Genomic DNA, 13,161 nt, shown 5'->3' with positions numbered 1-13,161 from the left:
ACCATCTGACTCACAGGAGAGAAAGATATTTAGGCCATTCTTGGTCTAATACATAAGTTACTATTTAGGCCAATTATAAGACATTAGACCAAAATATTGGCAACATTCAGAGACAAACCTTCATTTTAAAGGAATTAGTGGAAAGAAGCAGATAATCCCACATGCTGGAAATATTTGTGTAGAATTTGTTATTTTCCAAACAGCTGTGCAAACTATAAGGGAGCCAAAAAAGAGTAAATAAATCTCCAGTTAATATAGCAACTACACAATCCTTTAAGACTGTGCCAGGGCAGGTACTGCCAAAGTCTTTCCTATCCCTCTTCATAGTTCCTTCTGGGGCAATAGGAAGGAGCAAGGTGTATGCTTCCCATTTGGATTCTGGCTAGTTCCTGAAAAAGAATGTGCTTCATTGCAACCTCCCACTCCCTTGTAAACCTGTACATCAGTTGGACAGACTCTAGACCTGTGTCTGTCCATATTAATTCTCCTTTAGGTGTGTGCAGTATACATCCAAGATTTTATTGAGTTAATATGTAGAAATGGTGAAAATAAATTGACAAATCAGTATTCTTAAGGCCTTTCTCTAGAAATGAAGCTTAGCCTAAGAATGTTAATATCGATCTTTTTTCCTTTTTGTTTCCAGTATGTAAAATCTACTAAAAATTAGGGCTGTCAATTAAATTGCAGTTAACTCACACAATTAACTCAAAAAAATAAATCGTGATTAATCAGAATTTTAATTGCACTGTTAAACAATAGAATACCAATTGAAATGTATTAAATATTTTGGATGTTTTTCTACATTTTCATATATATTGTATTCTGTGTTTTAATTGAAATAAGTGTATATTATTTTTTATTACAAATATTTGTACTGTAAAAATGATAAAAGAAATATTCTTTTTCAGTTCACCTCCAAAGGTACTGTAGTGCAATCTCTTTGTTGTGAAAGTGCAACTTACAAATGTAGATTTCATAACTGCACTCAAAAACAAAACAATGTAAAACTTCAGAACCTACAAGTCCACACAGTCCTACTTCTTGTTCAGCCAATCGCTAAGACAAACAAGTTTGTTTATATTTCTAGGAGATAATGCTGCCCTCTTCTTAGTTACAGTGTCACCTGAAAGTGAGAACAGGCATTTGCATGGCACTTTTGTAGCTGGCATTGCAAGGTATTTACATGACAGATATGCTACACATTCGTATGCCCCTTCATGCTTTGGCCACCATTCCAGAAGACATGCTTCCATGCTGACAGTGCACGTTAAAAAAGTAATGTGTTAATTAGATTTGTGACTCAACTCCTTGGGGGAGAATTGTATGTCCCCTGCTCTGTTTTACCAGCATTCTGCCATATATTTCATGTTATGGCAGTCTCAGATGGTAACCCAGCACACGTTGTTCATTTTAAGAACACTTTCACTGCAGATTTCACAAAACGCAAAGAAGGTACCAATGTGATATTTCTAAAGATAGCTACAGCACTCGACCCAAGGTTTAAGAATCTGAAGTGCCTTCCAAAATCTGAGAGAGACAAGGTGTGGAGCATGCTTTCAGAAGTCTTAAAAGAGCAACGCTTCGATGTGGAAACTACGGAACCCAAATCACCAAAAAAGAAAGTTAACCTTCTGCTGTTGGCATCTGACTCAGATAATGAAAATGAACATGCATCGTTCCACACTGCTTCGGATTGTTATTGAGCAGAACCCGTCATCAGCATGGATGCATGTCCCCTGGAATGGTGTTTGAAGCGTGAAGGAACATATGAATCTTTAGTACATATGGCACGTAAATATCTTTCAGTGCCGACTATAACAGTGCCGTGAGAAAACCTGTTCTCACTTTCAAGTGACATTGTGAACAAGAAGCGGGCATCATGATCTCCTCCAATTGTAAACAAGCTTGTTTGTCTGAGCAATTGGCTGAACAAAAAGTAAGATTGATTGGACTTGCAGGCTCTAAAATTTTACATTGTTTTATTTTTGAATGCAGTTTTTTTGGTACATTAATCTACATTTTTAAGTTCAACTTTCATGATAAAGAGATTGCACTACAGTACTTGTATTAGGTGAATTGAAAAATACTACTTCTTTTTATAGTACAAATATTTGTAATAAAAAATAAATATTAAGTGAGCACTGTACACTTTGTATTCTGTGTTGTAATTGAAATCAGTATATTTTAAAATGTAGAAAACATCCAAAAATATTTAAATACAGGTCTGTCGCATCTTACGTTGGGGTTACATTCCGCAGTCAGTGCGTAAAGCGAAAAACGCGTATAGTCAAAATTACACTGAGTGTAATGGCAGGCGGAATCACCCACACTACAGAAACAGTATTTACATTGTTCTTTTTTTTTGTTTTTTTTGTTTTTGCCGACTGCGTAAAGCTGAAATCACGCATGTTAAATGCGTGTAAGATGCGACAGACCTGTAAATGATATTCTATTGTTTAACTGTGCGATTGTTCGTGATTCATTTTTTTTATTGTGTGATTAATTGCAATTCATTTTTTTAATTGCTTGACAGCCCTACTCAAAATACTTAGCCCATAGCACAAAGAAACTCTTGTTATAAAATATTTTGGATTTTTTTATTTATTACTTATTTATTATTTATTATCATTATATAGCATAAAACCTTTTACATGAGCAGCCCTCATATTGGCATTTGAATTGTAAAAATGTCAATGTATTTTTATTTGCTAAAATTATTATTTAGTTAGTGGTATTTATATTGTGGTAGCACCTTCCAGTGAGCCACCCCCATATGTGCTTTATGGATATTTCTTTTAAAATCTGGATTATTCATGTTTGTGGGTAATACTAAAATCTTATTTGGTGAGATGTAAATCATTGTAGATTAAAAAGACATACTGCATTTGTGGCATCCCTTTTTGTGTAGCCCGGTGAATTTTGCCCAGTTGTTTGTAGTTTCTAGTATGAAAAGGTGGAGGAACACAGAACTCAGGACAGAAAGAATGTAAATATTGTCATGAAATAGATGGATAGATGAATTTGGAAAGGCTGCTATGTCCATATAATCACTGGAGCAAACATTACAATTTCTCCTAATCTGTTGATACCAATGATAAATTCTGTATTGAAGCACAGATTCCTTGGTTCTTCAAAACAATCCCAAATAAAGAAAGCACCATCTTTCCTTTGCCCAAAAAATAATTGTAAAGACTATCTGGAGTTGAGATAACTCATCCAGGATTTAGCAGTTGCAGAGAACATTTCTGCTTCTTCTGTCCTCCCAACAAGACCACATACTGTACCATTTTCCTGTCAATGGATTAGCAGACAATAAGGCTATGATTTGGTCACAGAAGTCACAGAATCTGAGATTTCCAGCGACTTCCATGACTTCAGCCTGCAGTGGTTGGGAGCTGCAGGGTCCTCCACTGCCTCTGGCAGTCCCTGGAGCTCCAAGTCACTGTGAGCAGCGGGATACCATGCAGCTCCTGGAAAGCGGGGTACCCCCGTGCTCCTGGCCACCACCAGCGGGGGAACCCCCAAGCTCGCTGGCGGAAGGGAACCCTGCAGCTCCTTGCCATGGCAGGGGAACCCCCAAGTTCCAGGCATCTAAGGGCAGTGGGGGAAGCCCACAACTCCTGGCCCCCACAGGCAGCGAGGGATCCCCAGAGCTGCAGACAGCAGGGGTACCCCCGCAGCCCTCAGCTGCTGCAGGCTGCTCCTAACCCCTGCGCAGCTGCCCCACTTCAGGCAGTGTGAGGACCCGCAGATCCCCATTTTGTCAGGGATATTTTAGTAAAAGTCACGGACAGGTCATGGCTTCCATGAATTTTTCTCTTTTGCCCATGATCTGCCTGTGGCTTTTACTAAAAATATCTGTGACAAAATCTTAGCCTTAACCATAAGCAATTCAGGTGTAAATCATTAGCATGTGGGGCTGGAAATTTCACTCTTAGGGCTTGTCTATACTGCCGCACAGTTTGGACTAGAGGGTGTGTGAATAGCATTACGCACCAAAGTGCTGAGCTGTAACTCCCTCATATGGATGCTGCAGGTACAAACTAAAAGCTTGCTAGTTTGCGTTAACATCATCCTCTTCAAACAAGACTACTCTAGTGTGAGCTAAAGTTTGTCTTTTTGTAAAAGATTCTGGAGTTATTTACAGTCGAAGTTAAAATCTGACAGTTTCTTTCTTGAGGGGGAATACATTACCAGCAGTGTTTCTTCCGTTGAGGTTGGAAATTGGACATAGCTTTTAGCTCGTATTACTGAAACATCACTCTAATTCTGGCATTCTTCCTTTAAGCTTAGTTCAGATGAATCACAGTTTTGATTTACCTCAGGGTTAAATACAGACCTCTTGTGTTCAGTGAATGTTCCTTATGCCTTTTTAAATACTATTGGCATTGGGTGGAATATATGCTAAATTCACAAAGACACTGACATACAAATATATGTATACTGTAGGTATGTTTAGGTACTTTGTAGTTCATGGTTTAAAATATTAGAATTACTCTCTGCAGTGGTGAAACAGTCCTCCAACCAATGAATTGGCCACTTTTCTGTCACAAAGTGTAATGTTTTGCCCATAATTTTACGCCTGCTTTGCCTCTACCTTAATCTGATGGGACACCAGCCCAAATTAAAATACAAAGTGGTGGGGCAGAGAAACCATTTTTAATAGTCTTTTTGCTGTTATGTTAATTTTTATGTAGATGTAGTCCACTATTGAAAGTGTTAGTGATATGGTGTATTAAGAAAGAAGCACATCAAAACTGTGCAAAGAAAACACTCATACTGCATACTATAGTTCTGAGTAGTCAATGCAAAATCATATTTTATATTAGTACATTAATATTATTTTAATGATTAGTAAAATATATTTCAACATAAATCCTCATAATTATTAGATTGTGCAACCTCCAGTGTGTCTCCATCCAGTCATGTAATTTGAAAGAAATATTTACTTAAGGGATTTAAGCACTTCCTTACTTAAACATGTACTTAAGTGCTTTGCTGAATAAGAATGGGCTTTTAATGTATGTTTAAATGCTGTCCTGAATTGGGGCCTATGGCTGAAATATAATTGAGGAGATCCAATGTACAGTTTGTTGGGTTGAGGAAGAGAAGCAAGAGTTCCTCTTTGAGTGTTTGGACATGTGTATTCCACTCAGGTGTGTGGGTGCCCAGTACACCAGAGCCAGAGTGTTTTCTGCAGCAGTACCCATTGGGTCCATGCATGCATACTGCACCTTCTCCTGGCTCCTCCTGAGGCTATACTAGAGTGGCACTGCCCTGATCCTGTCAGTTACTTATCACCACCCATAGCCTGAGTTGAAGCTTCCTGGGCAGTTTACCTCATGATTTTTTTCTCTTTCTAGTCAGCAAGATTAGTTCTCTTCCTTCCCTGTAAATAGAAGTTAGTACCTCATAATTAGACTTCTTTTGTTATTTCATGTTGTTTTAGGGTTTTATTTTGTTTGTTAGTAGTTAGTCTTCAGTGCTAGACACTAGTGACATGCAGCACTCCCCGGGCTTTTAGCAATGCCTGTCATGTGGGGTGTCTATCCCAAATAGTGACCCTCACATGCTCTGCCTTCTCTGTCTCGGCAAGGGGCACATTAGGGAGAGGTGTGGTATCTGCCATTCTTTCAGAAAAAGAATGCAGATTTCCAGAGATCTGTGCCTCAAGCATCACTTTATGAAGCAGGCCATGAGACACACCTCAGCCCCAGGACCCTCAACTAAACACCTATTGCCTACCTGCAGACCACTAATGAGACTGCAGTGGTCTCTGACAGACCCCTAGACTCAGGCTATGTCTACACTAGCACTTTTGTCAGTATTCTTATCTCACTCATGAGTGTGAAAAAACACCTCCCTGAGTGACATAAGTTGCACCAACAGACCTGCTGGTGTGGACGAAGCTATGTCGGCAGGAGACACAATCCTGCTGACATAGCTGCCGCTGCTTGTTGGGGGTCATTTAATTATGTCAACAGGAGAGTTCTCTCCCGTCAGCTTGGAGCAGCTATATGGGAGATCTTACAGCAGCACAGCTACATCACTACAGCTGTACTGCTGTAAGCTCTCTAGTGTAAACATGGCCTCAGTCTCTTCTCTGAGGAAGAGGTGTTGGTCGTCTTATCCAGAGCTTCCCCAAAAGAGGACTCATAAAACAAACCAGAGCTGCTCACAGTCATAGAATTTTTTGAGGAGGAAGCACAAATCACAGAGAAGGAGATCCACCAATTCCAATACGAATCAGCCAGTTCATCCTCAGTCTGCTGTTTGGAAGCAGCACATTTGACTTCTCCTTCAAAGAGAGCAATACAATCGTTGGCGATTTTTCTGTAATCTCCCCTCCATGCATGGGGAAAGATATGCCACTTCCTGAGTGCTTGAGAGATCATAATCACAGACAAATGGATCCTAAGGACTATGAGATTGGGATATTTTATCCAATTCCTCTCACTCCCCCCTTTCCCACTCATCTCCACTATCCCTTTTTGGGGAACTGTCTCAGGGAGTCAGTGCTCCTTCAGGAAGTTCAGACTGTGCGCACTCTAGGGGCCATATAAGAATTTCACTTTGGCATTGGGGAAAGGGGTTTTATCCATGACTCTTTCTGATCCCCAAGTCCAAGAGAGGTCTGTGTCCCATACTGAACCTTCAAAATCTCAACAAGTTCATCAGATATATAAAATTTTACATGGTTTCCCTAGCATCAATCCATCCTTCCCTACATCACAGTACTTGTTTGCTACCCTTTCTCTCCAGAATGCCTATTTCCATGTGGCAGTGCTGCCAAGTCACAGGAAGTTTTGAGATCTGTAGCAGCGGGCCAACATTATCAATACACAGTACTTCGGTTTGACCTGTTGTCAGCGCCGCATGTATTACCTACTAGTGCAAAGTGGAAGTGGCAACCTTCTTGAGAAGAAAGGGAATTCACATCTTCACTTATCTGGATGATTGGTTGGTGTGAGGCAGATTGAAACATCAGGTACTTCACCATGTTTAGTTCATCATCTGTCTCTTCGACTGCCTGGGACTCATTCTGAACAAGGGAAAATTCATGTTGGTTCCAATACAGAAAATAGAGTCCATCAGGGTCCTACTCAGTTCTAGGAATTCGATGGCTTGTCTCCCTCAGGACAAATTTCAGACCATTCACAAGTTGTGCATATTTCTCAAGTCACACCTTACCACTCCTGTTGGTTGTGCCTAAGGTTACTAGATATACGGCCTCGTACTTACGTGACCCAACATGCCAGGCTGAACCTCCGCATCCATCAAGATTCACTAAACAGACACCTTTAGACAAGTTGTTTAAGGTTCCTCCTGTGATCCTATGTTCCCTGGATCAAAATAACATATCTCTCAGCCCCTTTCGTCCAGGACAGTCATTACTAGCAGATTTTTGTATCAATGTCCTTGAACTCTGGGCAATTCACAAGGCTTGTTGGGCCTTTCTCTCTCCCTTCAAGGGTTTGTTGATCCAGAAATTGGCCAACAATACAACCATGGTGTACTGCCTAAACAGATAGGGAGGGAGGTGATCCAATCAGATTTGCCAAGATTGATGAATCTCTGTGACTTTGGCATCAAGGAAGGCTACTCCCATTACAGCTCACTTACCTGTCTCCCAGAAGCAGATGGCCGATTATCCAGGAAGGGGATTCTCCTAGAATGATTGGCCCCTCAAGAACAGTATGCTGAGGACCGTCCTTCAAATATCGGGTATTCCAGCAGTCAGCCTATTTGCAACAAAAGGCAACAAGAAATGCCATCAGTTCTGTCCTCGAGTAAGTCATAATCCAGACTCGATAACCAACACATTTCTCCTGAGATGAGGATCGAGTCTCATGTATGCATTTCCCCCATTCCACAAGTTCTCAATTTAAAACAAGATCATACCAAGATAATTGGCAATGATAAGAGTGTGATTGAGACAGCTCTGGTTCTTGGATCTTCATATTCTCTCGATTCAAACCAATGGTCTCTGCCTCCTCTTCCAAATCTGATCTCCCAGCAACACAGATGAATGTGTCACCCAGATCTTAATAGTCTGCACCTCACAGCATGGCTGTTGAGTGGTTAGATCAAGTGGAGAAGCACTGCTCAGTGTCAGTTCAGGAGATACTTCTTAACAGTAGATAACCATCCACTAGGTCCCTGTATTTGGCTAAATGGACATGTTTTTTGATCTGGTGTACTGTTCACAGAATTCACCCAGCAAAAGCTAAGATTCAAGACATTTTTGAGTACCTGTTACACCTCAAATCCTCAGGTCTTTCTCTTACCTCGCTGAGAGTCCACTTAGCTATCTATCTTCCATTCAAGAGAGATCTGTTTTTTTCCAGCTCCATAGTTTCTAGATTTTTAAAAGGAATTCTTTGCCTTTCTCCTTCTGTTAAAGATACAGTACCACTTTGGGACCTCAGCACTGTATTAGTGGCTGTAATGGATACTCCATTTGAGCCTGTTCTTGGCTTCACTTGTCTCAAAAGGCATCCTTTCTCATCAGATAGGAGAATGGGAACACTTCTGTCTGTCATAGTAGTACATCCTATATGTTACTTTTCAAAGATAAATTAGCTTTGAGGCCGCATCCAAAATTGTAAACTAAAGTTCAAATTTTCATTTTTACCAGGCAATATACTTACCTGGGGTTTTTTTTGTTTGTTTTTCCAAAAATGGCACTCAAGGCTGCATATTTTGGATGTCAGGCAAGCACTGGCCTTCTATCTATATAGGACCAAGACTTTCAGGCTGTCTTCTTGGCTTTTTTGTTTAATATAATAGCAGAATGAGAGGTCAGGCAGTTTCAGCACAGACAATTTCCAAACGGATTAATTCCTGTATTTCAGCAGGATGCAGGGTAGCAAATGCCTCTCCTTCCCAAAGACTATTGGCCCATTCAATAAGAGCTCAAACAACCTCAACAGTTTTTCTAAGGGACATCCCCATACTATACATTTGTAGAGCTGCTATTTGGTCTTCTGTGGATACATTCACTCGTCATTATGCCATGACAACAGCTTCAGGATGTGATGCAAACTTTGGGAAAGCAATATTGAGTCACTGTTCAAATATACTTGGAGCCCGACCTCCTGACAGTACTGCTTTTGAGTCACCTGACTGGAATATACATGTGTAAACACTCGAAGAAGAAAATCTGGTTACTTACCTGTACTGTAACCATTGTTCTTCAAAATATGATTGCACACATGTATTCCACGACCCTCCTTCCATTCCCTCTCCATTGAGTTTTGAGCCACCATAGTTCAGTGAAAAGGAATTGATGGAGGATGTGGTGGCACTGCCCTCATATAGCCGTAGGAGTGGCCATGAGGAGGCATAGGGCACATGTGCTGCACCAATAGGTACAGCTGCAGAAAACTCTCTGGCTCCAGCACACTGGGAGTGCATCGCCAGCATGCATCACCTGAGTGGAATACATATTTGCACCCACATCTCAAAGAACAACAATTACAATACAGGTAAGTAAGGGTTTCTTCCCTTTTTTGCAATATCATTTTTGTGTTGCTCTAATTTAGGTTATTTCCTCACTGTATTATCCACCAAAGAAAAATATTTAATATGAAACAGAGTTTTTATCCAAATATAATTAATCAAAACTGTTCTTTGCTATAAATATAAGATGTGTTCTACTTTGACTTGCCAGAGCATTCCATAAAAAAAAAAAAGATTTAGTGTGGTAGCAAAACTGTCAATAAAACTGGAAAATAGTTCCCCAGTTCGGAAATAAAGGTCTCGGCTTCATTCCAATATGTCTATATATAAAGACCTCAGTATGTACTTTACAGTGAATGGCTGTTATCGTGTCACAAGATTCAGTTCCACTGGCAGCAGTTACAGTTACATCTATAATCAAAGTAAGGACCTTGGTATCTCTCACTGCTAATGACACAATCCTTGCTATACTTGGTCCTCATCCCTGGTAGATGCTCATTCAACCAACTTCTACAGCAGCCTGGCTTCCCCACAACTAGCTTGCTCCTTGGCTTTCCTGAGAAAGAGAGGGAACTCTACTCTCACTCCTCACTCTCTCAAGCAGCTCCTTCACTCACTTTCCTCCTTTTTTCATCAGTAGCCCACTCTCCTGTATTGAAAGGGAGTGAGCCCATTACAAATAATGGCTCCCTCTCTATTCCAGAGGAGGAGAGGAGACGCCCACAATCACCAGAGCAGAACATTAAAATTCATTTTTTATATATGTATGTATGTATGTGTCTGGTTTGAAATAGGTCTGTGTTGAAGTGGAGGAAAAGAGTTGGGGAATATCTCTCCATGGGACTTTTTTAAATACTTGACACAATCTGGTACTTTGCAGAGTTAAAAAAAATTGTTGTTAAGAATTAATTATTTTTATGAACACTGGAGATTTTAATTACCTTTTGCAAGGATAATAGAGCTGTATCCAAGGCACAGCTCCATCAAATTCATGAAATCACCTCATTTCTTCCATTTGATGGTAAAAGAGTTCCCAAAAGCCCCCAAGAGTACCATCCAGTACATCACTAAGTTATTCTCATCTCTTTATTACCAGCCTTGTTGGTTCATAACCCATTAGGACAACACTTTCAACAAAAGTTCTTTTGTGTGTTTATTCGCAATAGACTAGATTTCGCCTCCCTAGACCCACATGCTTTGGAGGGTACTTTTTGCAAGTCAGTGTGAGATAAGGAGAATCAGGGACCCTGCAGAACTCCTAAACTCCACATTGCAGGAAAGATGGGGGTGGAGCTGGAGACTCTTTGATGTAGTGTTTTCAAAAATCAAGGAACTTTCTTTTTATCTGTTAATTTAACTTTTAAGATAAGATTTCTCGTGTGTGTGTAAGTAAAGGAACATTACGGTCATTTAAAAGTATAGAAGAAAAAGAGTTAAGGTAGATAAATAATTACACTCACAGTTTATACAGTCTCTTAATTTAACTGTATATATGTAAAATATCATATTGCATATTCCATAAACAATCTTAACTCTTCCATTATATACCCTTCCACAATCCATCTTTCAGAGAGACAGATACTATAATATCCGCAACTTATTAATTTTTAAAAATTGAGGAAATAAGTCTGTTCCAGTGCACAGATTGGATGGGCATCCAAAAATACAATAAACATTATTCAGACTATACATTTAACTTAGAAATTGTTGTTGTTAATAATAGCCGCACCTTTTTTGTGCAGTCTTTATAAAAAGGTCAAAGTCAATATAATCCAAAAAGAGAAGAAAAATCCCTACTGTCAAACATGCAATATAACATTAAAACTGACCAGCATTTCCAGTAAATAAAGATCATTCCAGATGAAACAAATTAGTATGAGTCAGTGCCCATCTTATTTGGCTGGAGGGAAAATAACTGAGTAATGAGCAAATCTGCTCCAGCGATAGATAACGTTCTAGTTTCTTAGTACTCCAATTTATTAATGTTTAATTAAAGCATTTATACAGACTCACACTGATATATAACAATATAATGGTGTGAAAATCTTTGTATTGCCAGGTGCACACAAAATGGTCTTTCCAACTCAGGAAGGAAGCAAGGGAACTTGTCAACAGAGATGGCAGTTTGATATTATAATTATGGCTACAATTTTGTCACAGAGGTTGTGGAAGTCATGGAATCCATGACTTCCAGAGACTTTTGTGACTTCAGCCCGTAGTGGCTGGGAGCGCTGAGCCACCCCGGGTGCCCCCCACCGCAGGCACTCCAAGCTACCGCAAGCGGTATGGGGACCCCGCAGCTGACCTCCCCATTTTGTCACAGATATTTTTAGTAAAAGTCCAGGACAGGTCACAAGCTTCCATGAATTTTTCTTTATTGCTCATGACCTGTCTCTGACTTTTACTAAAAATATCCATGACAAAATCTTAGCTTTAATTATAATTATTCAGTAAGACTTTTTTCTCCTTCCCTCTAATCCTTGTCCTTGCCTTGAGCAGTGTCTTAGGTAATGTTAAATACTCTGGACACTGATGTCTGATCCACATGTAGATGTAGATAAAACACACACACACACACACACACACACTTCCTCATCGAAAGAGGCTTTAAGATTTGCCATATAGAAAAATTAGCCTTGTCATCTTTATCCACCAAATTCTCTAAGAGCATCAAAGTCCCTTCTTTTGACCTGCATGGCAGACCTCAGATCTTACTCTGATTTGATTTCTGCTCTTTTTATACTGCCTGCAGCAAGCAGAATTCCATCTTGCTCTCTCAGATCAGACAGAGTTGTGATTATGATGCTTCTCTCTTTTTAATGAAGTTTTATGGGCTTTCCTCATGGGAATGCAGTAGTTATTTTCAAATAGATCTTTATTTAGATTCAGAAATCTTGCAGATTTTCCAGAAGATAAAGTAGGTCTGAATCACCTTCCGCTAAAACTGCTTAGACTTCTTACCTTTGTAGATCTTATTTGGTTTTCTAAGTATGGGCTGCAGCCATTCTGCCTTTCACTAATTTTGTAACCTGCTTGTGTTGTTCAGTCACAGTGTTTAATTAATGAGATTTGCAGTCCCAAATCCTACACTTTTTATTCTTTTTTCCATCTTTGCTCCTAGTTTAGTAAGTACAGAAGAAATTCTTTCAATTTTATATTTCACAGAGGGCATGGCAGTGCAGAGAATATCTTGTTTGGACTTAACCTACTGTTAGCATTCCTTTCCCAGAAAAATCCTCTGGCTAAATGTCAGCGGGTCCAGCTAACCAGATGCTAACAAGTCCTAGGCTCAAGGAAATCCTGATGATCATTTTTACTTTTACTTTTATTGGGCATTGTAACTCTCCAGATTCAGTCTCGTATTAAGTCTTTTTATAGATTTATTTACTTAACTGTTTTTCAGTGAAAAAAAATAAAAAATATCACCTTCCACTGATTAAGCAGGAGCTCTCCCTGCTTAGGCCTTGACCCCATTTAGAATTTTTTTTAAATTATTAACTACAAATGATCTTGATATAGATTCTACAGACATGCTGATTCCCTTTTCAACCTTCTGGTAGTAGTTAAGATCATCTTCCCTTTCCTGTCATTCTACCCATGCCACCCCCACTGTGAATGCTTCCTGGCTCTCCCTTCCCGCACTCATGATGTTCAGACTCCTTGTGATCAATTTCAAGGTCCTGCATAACTTCCTTCCTT

At 39.6% G+C, this 13,161-nt stretch overlaps 1 protein-coding gene across 2 annotated transcripts in view; it reads left to right on the top strand.

Annotated features, from left to right (window-relative positions):
- The window catches only part of SCAPER (S-phase cyclin A associated protein in the ER), a 340,257-nt gene that overhangs the window by 165,321 nt on the left and 161,775 nt on the right, over window positions 1–13,161 (top strand). The window lies entirely within an intron of this gene.

Source organism: Mauremys mutica, chromosome 11, assembly GCF_020497125.1.
Source record: "Mauremys mutica isolate MM-2020 ecotype Southern chromosome 11, ASM2049712v1, whole genome shotgun sequence".
In the NCBI taxonomy this organism is placed as follows: Eukaryota; Metazoa; Chordata; order Testudines; family Geoemydidae; genus Mauremys; species Mauremys mutica.
Note: the sequence above shows the minus strand (reverse complement) of the source record. Positions and strands in the feature narration are given on the sequence as shown.